This window comes from Capra hircus, chromosome 3 (genome assembly GCF_001704415.2).
Source record: "Capra hircus breed San Clemente chromosome 3, ASM170441v1, whole genome shotgun sequence".
NCBI classification, from domain to species: Eukaryota; Metazoa; Chordata; class Mammalia; order Artiodactyla; family Bovidae; genus Capra; species Capra hircus.
Window position 1 is genome coordinate 108,169,400 of NC_030810.1, and position 11,168 is coordinate 108,180,567.

The window sequence follows — 11,168 nt, forward strand, 5'->3', positions numbered from 1 at the left end:
ATGCTACTTCTACCACTTCTGTTACTAGTGTTTATCATCCCAGGCAGAAACCATGAGGGCGGTAAGGGTAACTCTGGCTGCTCCCAGCACAGGTGCAGGGCTTCTGCATAAAAGCATGCTGCACCTACCATGAAAGGTCTGGGCTCTGCTGTCTCCAGCTCTCTCTCCTATCCTGGAGATTGGGGATGGAGCCAGAGGCTTTGGGGGCAGGAAACTGTTTCAAGCTCTAGATTATTGTTCAGAATCTGGGTGCTTTTTCATTCCATCCTGATTCTACATTTTTCCTCACTCTTCTTATCCTTCTACAGTGTTCCAGGAGCCAACCGCCTTCTATCTCAACCAGATTTCGACCTATGCCAAAAGCATCTGGGTTCAAATCAAGGCTTAGGCTGGTTGGATGACTGGGACTTGCAGATTCATGACTGGGAGAGTGACTCATACACTGCCATTTTCCTGAAGCCCAGGTGCAAAAGCAGCTTTAGTGATGAGGAGATGACTGAGTTGGAGGACCTGTTTTGAATTTACCTCATCGGATTCACCCAGGAAGTGCAGGACCACATTAGTGAATTCTCGTTGGAATGTGAGTACAGTCCTCTGACCTGAAGACACTCTCAATGATTTTCTCTCCCTTGGTTTAGGCTATTACTCTCCTTTCCCCTCTTTATCTAACTGCATGTACACACTCGTCTAGAATAGTCTCCAGCTCTGACTCCACATGTCCACCCAGTCTCACAGATTCTTCCTATTTCTTGCATTCTTGTGTGACACATGAATTTCCTCCTTTGTAGCCATTTCCTGGCTTGCTTGCATGTAACTTGTTTCTCTAAAACTTCTAGGAAAAGCCTCCTTTTTCTACTCTGGGCCTGAGTGATGTGAAGTGTGACTTCCTACTCTTCTAATCAATGTCTAATCTGTTGTCCAATCCCTTCTCTACATGCAACCATTCCCTACACCATGGAATGCTGCACTTCTGACTCCATCACATGTCGCCCCTGTTCTCCCCTCCTGACTATTGTACATCCTTAAAAGAGTCTAATTGTACCATTTATGATATGCATACCTGTCCCCAGTGCTCTTCTTTCTGAAAAGTCCTGAATACTGCAATGGGTTTTTGAGTTATCATTTTACAACAGACCTTTCTTCTTTAGACTGAAAACTAAAGTCCTATGCCTTTTCCTTATCCTTCCCTTTGTTGTTTGCATTTTAATGAGTTCACTTCTGTTTTCCCTTACACAGACCCCTTTGGGATCCAGGTCATAGAAAGCTCTGGGCTGCATTCTGGGAAGGCCATAGGAAGTTCTTTGAGAGGAGCTTTAGGAGGATTGGATTTTGTGAGGATTCAGAATCATTCCTGTGTGCCTGCACCAGACAGTGGGAGTAGGAGGCAGAAATTTTGTGCACTCATGACTCAGTATCAAAGCATCTCCAATATCATTGAGAAGCTCATGTCAGAAACCTGTCCTCGATATCCTGGGTGTCCTCGATGCAGTAAAGGCAGAACTGCAGAGGCAAGGTTAGTCTTGTTCTCTCTCCAAGACTTTTCCTTTTCACCTCCCACCGCTTCCTTTAAATTCAAAAGTGGGATTAGTTGTTTGTCAGTTGCTTCATTTGCTATTATTTTCTCCCATTCAGAAGGCTGTCTTTTCACCTTGCTTATATTTTCCTTTGTTGTACAGAAGCTTTTAATTTTAATTAGATCCCATTTGTTTATTTTTGCTTTTATTTCCAGAATTCTGGGAGGTGGATCATAGAGGATCCTGCTGTGATTTATGTCTGAGAGTGTTTTGCCTATGTTCTCCTCTAGGAGTTTTATAGTTTCTGATCTTACATTTAGATCTTTAATCCATTTTGAGTTTATTTTTGTGTACGGTGTTAGAAAGTGATCTAGTTTCATTCTTTTACAAGTGGTTGACCAGTTTTCCCAGCACCACTTGTTAAAGAGATTGTCTTTACTCCATTGTATATTCTTGCCTCCTTTGTCAAAGATAAGGTGTCCATATGTGTGTGGATTTATCTCTGGGCTTTCTATTTTGTTCCATTGATCTATATGTCTGTCTTTGTGCCAGTACCATACTGTCTTGATGACTGTGGCTTTGTAGTAGAGCCTGAAGTCAGGCAAGTTGATTTCTCCAGTTCCATTCTTCTTTCTCAAGATTGCTTTGGCTATTCGAGGTTTTTTGTATTTCCATACAAATCTTGAAATTATTTGTTCTAGTTCTGTGAAAAATGTGGCTGGTAGCTTGACAGGGATTGCATTGAAGTTGTAAATTGCTTTGGGTAGTATACTCATTTTCACTATATTGATTCTTCCGATCCATGAACATGGTATACAAGCAACTTATGCAGCTCAATTCCAGAAAAATAAACGACCCAATCAAAAAATGGGCCAAAGAACTAAATAGACATTTCTCCAAAGAAGACATACGGATGGCTAACAAACACATGAAAAGATGCTCAACATCACTCATTATTAGAGAAATGCAAATCAAAACCACAATGAGGTACCACTTCACACCAGTCAGAATGGCTGTGATCCAAAAATCTGCAAGCAATAAATGCTAGAGAGGGTGTGGAGAAAAGGGAACCCTCCTACACTGTTGGTGGGAATGCAAACTAGTACAGCCACTATGGAGAACAGTGTGGAGATTCCTTAAAAAATTGCAAATAGAACTACCTTATGACCCAGCAATCCCACTTCTGGGCATACACACCGAGGAAACCAGAATTGAAAGAGACACATGTACCCCAATGTTCATCGCAGCACTGTTTATAATAGCCAGGACATGGAAACAACCTAGATGTCCATCAGCAGATGAATGGATAAGAAAGTGGTGGTACATATACACAATGGAGTATTACTCAGCCGTTAAAAAGAATTCATTTGAATCAGTTCTGATGAGATGGATGAAACTGGAGCCAATTATACAGAGTGAAGTAAGCCAGAAAGAAAAACACCAATACAGTATACTAACACATATATATGGAATGTAGGAAGATGGCAATGACGACCCTGTATGCAAGACAGGAAAAAAGACACAGATGTGTACAACGGACTTTTGGACTCAGAGGGAGAGGGAGAGGGTGGGATGATTTGGGAGAATGGGAATTCTAACATGTATACTGTCATGTAAGAATTGAATCGCCAGTCCATGTCTGACGTAGGGTGCAGCTTGCTTGGGGCTGGTGCATGGGGATGACCCAGAGAGATGTTGTGGGGAGGGAGGTGGGAGGGGGGTTCATGTTTGGGAACGCATGTAAGAATTAAAGATTTTAAAATTTAAAAAATTTAAAAAAAAAATTCAAAAGTGGGAAGTACCTAAGTAGAGAGGGGTTAATCAATAAATGATTTGGTTCCCATGGAAACTGAAGAGGTAACTGTCCAAATTTCTGAGTTCCTATGCTCTGAGTTAGAGTCATAATCTGCCATTCTTACTGTTACTTCCTACCCCAGTGAAGCCTGAGGCCTGGATGTCCAGTGGCCCCATTTCCATGCCTGGCTGCCTACTGCTGGTGTGCCATGTCTCAGGATTCTATCCCAAACCTGTGCAGGTGATGTGAATGAGGGGTGAGCAGGAGCAGCCTGGCACTCAGCAAGGAGACATCATGCCCAGTGCTGACTGGACTTGGTATCTCCGAGTAACCCTAAATGTGTCAGCTGGGGAGGCAGCTGGTCTGAGTTGCCAAGTGAAGCACAGCAGTCTAGGAGACCAGGACATTATCCTGCACTTGGGTGAGAAGGAATTGGGGCCCGACTGGGGATGGGAGGAGATGGTCCTGAAGAACAGAGAGGGGGACAAAGGAAAGGAAAGGATTTGATGGATAAGAGAAGGATGGAGGGAGGAAGACAGGTATGGAGAAAAGAAAGACAGAGAAGAAAGAGAGATTCAGGGAGACAGAGAGAGAGTCGGAGTTTAAGATTTATTTCTAGGACTACAGTGCCAGAAGTATGAAAATAGCTATTTCAAACTGCACAGTAGATAAGAATGAAAGACTGTAGTCTGGGTGGGATGTGGCAAGAAGGAGAGACTAAGGGTGGTTGTGAGTATGAGACCTCTGGGAATATGAGAAAGGGAACCAGAGATGCCCATGCATCAGAATAGGTAATGGTTGTGTTGACATTCAGGTGGGCAGAAAGGCCTGGAGAACTAGAGAAAGGGCTTGAAATGATATTCTTTTAGTCTTCTCCCAATTGCCAGAGTGCTCCACATCTATTGGCTTGATACTTGTGGCAATAATATTGCCTTCCTTGATCCTTTTGATATGTCTTATGGTTTGGAGGTGCTGGTGAATTTTCTTTTTTTAATCTTTCTTTTCTGTTCCTCCTTTTACTCTTTCCTTCCATTTTATCTATTACTATTATGTCCCTTTAGTCTCACTATTTCCACTAGATCATTTTCCTTTCTTCTCCAAATCCCATTTGTAGGTAAATCTAATTTAAAAAAAATAGTGGTAAAATATATATGACATAAAACTTACTGCACTAGCCATTTAAAAATGTGTAGTTTAGTTGTATTAAGTACATACACGTTTTATGAAGCCAATCTCTAGAACTCTTTTCATCTTGAAAAACTAAAAGTATCTTCCATTAAATCACATTCCCCAATCCTCGCTCCCTCAGGCCCTGGCAATTACCATTCTACTTTCTGTCTATTATGAATCTACCTACCTGTTGTACCTCACAGAATTGAAATCATTTGTGTTTTTTGCTAATGGCTTATTCTGCTTAACATTATATCTTCATAATTCATTCATGTGGTGGACTTAGAGTTTCATTCATTCATGTGGTGGACTTAGAGTTAGGTGGTATTAGAGTTTCTTTCCTTTTAATGGCTGTTTTGTTTATCTGCTCATCTCTCAAAAGACTCTTGGGTTGATTCCACCTTTTGGCTATTGTGTATAATGCTGCTGTGAACATGGCATACACATATCTCTCAAGAAGAGCAATTTTTTTGCTTGTGTTCTTAACAGGTCATATCAGAATATCTTGTGAGCCCTGACCATGTCTCCTTTTCCATTTGGAATAAGTATCCAAGAACCCAGAAACTCAAGTTGTCAGCATAGGTTTCAATTTAATCATATTTCAACAAATAATCATCACATTTGATTAAATCAGTGTTCTTGTAGGCTTTAAGATGCATAATAATTTATGCACTAACAGAAACATAAATAAAATTGTTTTTATGAGACAATATCAATAATAGGAACCACTGAGATTTTATAGATGTGATATGTAAGAAAGAATATACCTTAAAATAAATGAAATGAGGAACTTGACTTCACAGTGTTATCACTTTGACTTCTTATTTAAATTTTTAGTCTGTTTGCTTCTGCTGAAATGTGATTTGTTAAAATGAACTAACTATGATTATGCTGAGATAATTGTATTTGCAGAGCTCCTGAACACTTTAAACATAATTCCACTCTCTTTGCTTGGATGATTTTCTTTTCTCTTTTTAAAAATATAAATTTATTTATTTTAATTGGAGGCTAATTATTTTAGAATATTGTATTGGTTTTTCCATACATTGACATGAATCCACCACAGGTGTACATGTGTTCCCCATCCTGAACCCTCCTCCTACCTTCCTCCCCATACCATCCCTCTGGGTCATCCCAGTGCACCAGCCCCGAGCATCCTGTGTCATGCACCGAAAGTAAACTGGCAATTTGTTTCACATATGATAATATACATGTTTCAATGCCATTTTTCCACATCATCCCACAGAGTCCAAAAAACTGTTTTATACATCTGTGTCTCTTGCCCTTGCCCTCTTCCACAGAGTCCAAAAAAACTGTTCTATACATCTGTGTCTCTTTTGCTATCTTGCATACAGGGTTATCATTACCATCTTTCTAAATTCCATATATATGCATTAGTATACTGTATTGGTGTTTTTCTTTCTGGCTTACTTCACTTTGTATAATAGGCTCCAGTTTCATCCACCTCATTAGAACTGATTCAAATGAATTCTTTTTAATGGCTGAGTAATATTCCATTCTGTATATGCACCACAGCTTTCTTATCCATTTGTCTGCTGATGGACATCTAGGTTGTTTCCATGTCCTGGCTATTATAAACAGTGCTGCAATGAACATTGGGGTACACGTGTCTCTTTTAATTTTGGTTTCCTTGGTGTGTATGCCTAGCAATGGGATTGCTGGGCCATATGGCAGTTATATCTCCAGTTTTTAAAGGAATCTCCCACACTGTTCTCCACAGTGGCTGTACTAGTTTGTATTCCCACCAACAGTGTAAGAGAGTTCCCTTTTCTCCACACCCTCTCCAGCGTTTATTTCTTGTAGACTTTTGGATCGCAGCCATACTGACTGGCATGAAATGGTACCTCATTGTGGTCTTGATTTGCGTTTCTCTGATAATGAGTGATGTTGAGCATCTTTTCATGTGTTTGTTAGCCATCTGTATGTCTTCTTTGGAGAAATGTCTGTTTAGTTCTTTGCCCCATTTTTTTGATTGGGACATTTATTTGTCTGGAATTGAGCTGCAGGAGTTGTTTGTATATTTTGGAGATTAATTTTTTGTCAGTTGCTTCATTTGCTACTATTTTCTCCCATTCTGAAGGCTGTCTTTTCACCTCGCTTATAGTTTCCTTTGTTGTGTAGAAGCTTTTAAACAATTATATCCCATTTGTTTATTTTTGCTTTTATTTCCAGTATTCTGGGAGGTGGGTCATAGAGGATCCTGCTGTGATGGATGTCGGAGAGTGTTTTGCCTATGTTCTCCTCTAGAAGTTTTATAGTTTCTGGCCTTACGTTTAGATCTTTAATCCACTTTGAGTTTATTTTTGTGCGTGGTGTTAGAAAGTGTTCTAGTTTCATTCTTTTACAAGTGGTTGACCAGTTTCCCCAGCACCACTTGTTATAGAGATTGTCTTTTCTCCGTTGTATATTCTTGCCTCCTTTGTCAAAGATAAGGTGTCCAGAGGTGCGTGGGTTTATCTCTGGGCTTTCTATTTTGTTCCATTGATCTATATTTCTGTCTTTGCGCCAGTACCATACTGTCTTGATGACTGTGACTATGCAGTAGAGCCTGAAGTCAGGCAAGTTGATTCCTCCAGTTCCATTCTTCTTTATCAAGAATGCTTTGGCTATTTGAGTTTTTTTTGTATTTCTATACAAATTGTGAAATTATTTGTTCTAGCTCTGTGAAAAATACCGCTGGTAGCTTGATAGGGGTTGCATTGAATCTATAGATTGCTTTTCTAACCATGAGGGCCAGCTGAGCAGCTTGTTTCTCCAGAAAGCCTTGCTTAGTGCTACAGTGAAAGGAGACCCTCCTTCGACTGGTATCCTGCAGAGATCCACTTTACTCTCTATCCAGAACATGGCAGTTCTTTTTGGTTTTCTTTTCTTTCTCCTTATCAGTTACTTGAGAGAAGAGCTTGCTCTCTGTGGATCCCTGGCAAGATCTCTTATGTTTTTCTTTAGTAAAATAATGAGTTGCTATAATTGCCACATTATTAGTCTTTTTTTCCCCCCAAATCATCTCTTTACATTTTTTCCTCTTGAGTTCATATTCTCTATTTTCTTCTATATCTTTCTACTAAAATATTCACATACGGGGGGAAATTGCAGTGCTCTCCTTGTTTCTACCTTGAACTCCTTTCGAGGAAACCATCTCTGTCCATACTACAACTGTAGTTTACATGTAAAGATTTATCAAGAAAGGATCCTGTTTCTCATTTACCAGTCAGAACGAGTGAGAGGCAGGATGGTTGAGGGGTAATAGTGCAAATGGGTTGTGAAATATTCAAGCAAAGGGTCAAAGGGGCTTTACTTGCTCTCAGAAACGTTGATATCTTTGTTTTAACATGTCAGTTTTATCCAGCTTCCCTGTGGCTCATGGTAAAGCGTCTGCTTGCAATGCAGGAGACCCAGGTTCGATCCCTGGGTCAGAAAGATCCCCTGGAGAAGGAAATGGCAACTCACTTCAGTACTCTTGCCTGAAAAACTCCATGGACTGTCACCTACATGGACTGTCAACTGAGGAGCCTGGTAGGTGACAGTCATGGTGTCACAAAGATTCGGACATGACTGAAAAACTTTACGACATCACTTTATCATTGACCTTTGTTTATGTTTATTGAATATTTTGCTCATTCCATAGTTTTCTAGAAACCTTATTTTAAAAGTCAAAACTCATTTAATTAAAACAGTAGGAAAGTGGAGGAGGGGAGAAATTGTGAGACAGAGGTACTAGAAGCAGTTCTGCCACTCAATTATTCTAGGACAAACAGACTTTAGGATTTGGTCATGGTAGGAAATGAATGAAAGCATTTTTTTTTTCTCTTATCAATTAGCACAGCTTGTTATTTCTCTAGGATGCATTAAACTCCAAATCATCTTATAGGTTATGCATACTTACCTGTGCTTCACTACAGTCTCAGCTAAGGCCAGAGTTCTGATTGGTGTACTTTTGGGGTGTGAGCTATGGACCACAAGCAGCAGTAGAACCTGTGAAATTGTTAGATAAAAACATTTTCAGGCCCCACTCTAAACCTAGTGAATCAGAAAATACTGGAAAGAGGACTAGAATGCTGTATTTTAATAAGCCTGTTAGATTATTCTAATGCACATTTAATTTTAAGAACCTCTTATCTAAAGATGTCTTAAGTTTTGAGCTATTGACATTTGGGGCTGGATAGTTCTTTGTTATGAAGGATTGTTCAATAAACCATAGGATTTTTAGCAGCACCCCTGCCCTCTACTCACTGGATGCCAGTAGCACTTCCCCAGTTATAATAACCAAATATATCTTCAGACATTTCCAAATGTTCCTAGGGGGCAAAATTGATTCCAGATGAAAACTAAGGTCTGAGATGATATACAGAATTTCATCTCCCCCATCATCACTTAGTTGGAATAATTGGTGATCCCACTTAAATGAAGCAAATTTGCTGGCTGAAGAAGAAGGGACTCTTCATCTGGATAGTATGATTTCTTCAAATCTCAAAGTTGCTATTGAATTTTTTTTCCATAGGTGAACTGGCCCAGGAATGAAGCTCCCAAATAGAACAGAATGATGACAGCATCAAAGACCAGATAGGGAGACCAACTTATCTAGTGATATTTTAGTTACATGAGCACAATAGATTTGATTTTCCTTTTAAAAAGACTGAGTTAGAATATTCACTTGATTAAAAATTCTGATATTACTCTGCTTTCTGATGCCTTGCAACAGCTTTTCCACATCCTTTTTATTCTTTATCTTTGTTTTCCTTATTGCTCTTATTCTCCTCCCTCCGCCAAGTCACATTCCTCAAAGGTGGTTTCTTGGACTTGTGTCTTTACCTTCCTCTAAGTGTCCTTACCTTGGAAAAGTTTAATTTATTCATGACTTTCTGACCTCTGGATGATTGACTTTCTCTAATGGATTTTCAGTCTCAGAATATAAGGGCTCCTCAACTATTTTTATTTGAGAGTTTGTGTGCCTCTGTATGTGTTTGCATGATTTTTTTTCCTAATATATGGGAATATGTTAAAAATATTTTGTCCTGTTTCCAGTATCTGTGTTAAATTAACTTATTAAGTTTAATCCTTAATCTGTATGTCCTTTTGGAATTTCGATGTGTACTGTTATGACAGGTTTAAATATGAAAATGTCAGTTGTTTCTTTTCAATCCTCACACTATCTTTTATTGCATATTCTTGCCCAATGGCCCTTGTTACAAAGACCAGTACACTGATGAATAGAATTGACAGCTTACATCCTTCTCTTTTTACTTGTATTGGATAAGAATAATTGAAGAGCTAATATTAGCTAATTGTTGTGTTTATATATACTTTTAATCAGATTTATCACTTTCAAAGTTGTTAAGTTTTTTATTATCATTATTATTATGGATGATTATTGAATTTCATTAGGGTTTATAATGAAATGACAAAACATCTTACATATTTTTTTCCTTTTAATGTCATTAATACACTTATTGATTCTCAAATGGTAAAACAAAATTCTGTTTTTGCAACTTATCTGTCTTGTTCATAATGTATTATGTGGTATATTTCATTTTGTTCATATTGTTTTTTTAGGTCTTATAATTTCTTTGGTAAGCCGAAGAGTTTTCCCTCCTAAAACATGTTAAGAATTCTGTCCTCTGTTTTTGTTCTCATGGATAGTTTCTGTTATATATTTATTTTTTACATGAGTAGTCAGTAAAATTGAGTAGTGAAGACTCAGGTGTTGGACATTTTTTAGAGGGGAGGGAGTTTTAAATTTCACAGATTAATTTTTTAAAATAAAAATAGCTCTTTTCAAATCATCTATTTCTCTTTGTGTCTTCTTCGGTAATTTAGGTTTTAAAGAATTTGTCTAAGTTGTTCAAATTTCTAACTTACTGTTGGCTTGCACATATCTTTTTATCATGTTAATATGGACAGGATTCACAATTATGTATCCCTCTTTTTAAAACCAGAAATTAAAAATTGGTTCTCTCTCTTCTTTGATAATTGAGATTGAAGAAGGAATTCATAGGGCCTGGACTCCATCTTAGGCCTGTTCATGCTGATCATGCTTGGCCACCTTTCCAATGGACTCTGAACTCTGTGTTCAGTGCCTATGAAAACAACAACTGAAGGATAAGACCCCCTCCAGACAGGGGAACCTTGGAGATCATATCTAGGTTATTCATCGCCTAAGAGAAAACATATACTAATCACCCCTTCCTCCAGACAGGCTATAAATTTTTTCTATATCTATCAGAGTGTAACCTTGGGTTTACTGATTATTGGCTAATTGTTTGACTGTTTGAGCACATGAGCACATAGCACATGAATCATGGGGTTACTGGGATTGTTTTTCCCTTTGTTTATGTAAGTCTCAAGGAATTTGGGGTGGTGGGTTTGGACACGTACACATGGGGTATAAAAGATTTTCACAAATGCTGCTCGGGGTCCTTGGCTAAGAGGAGACTCTGCCTTGGGCCCGCCGGTGTAATAAACTTCACTCCACTATCTGCATTGTCCTTCTGAGTGAGTTTGTTTCTGGGAATGCGTGTCTACAACAAGATTACCAATGTTATACATTATTTCAATAATTACATTGTGGTTTGTTGGTTCTTTCTTTCTTTTTTCCTTGTTTAGTGTTTTTATTTATTTGCTAGTTGTGTCATGTGGCACATGGGCTCAGGAGACGCAGCACATGGGCTTAG

General features: G+C 38.7%; 1 pseudogene; it reads left to right on the plus strand.

Moving 5' to 3' along the window:
* On the plus strand, positions 1-5,023 carry LOC102178871 (annotated as a pseudogene).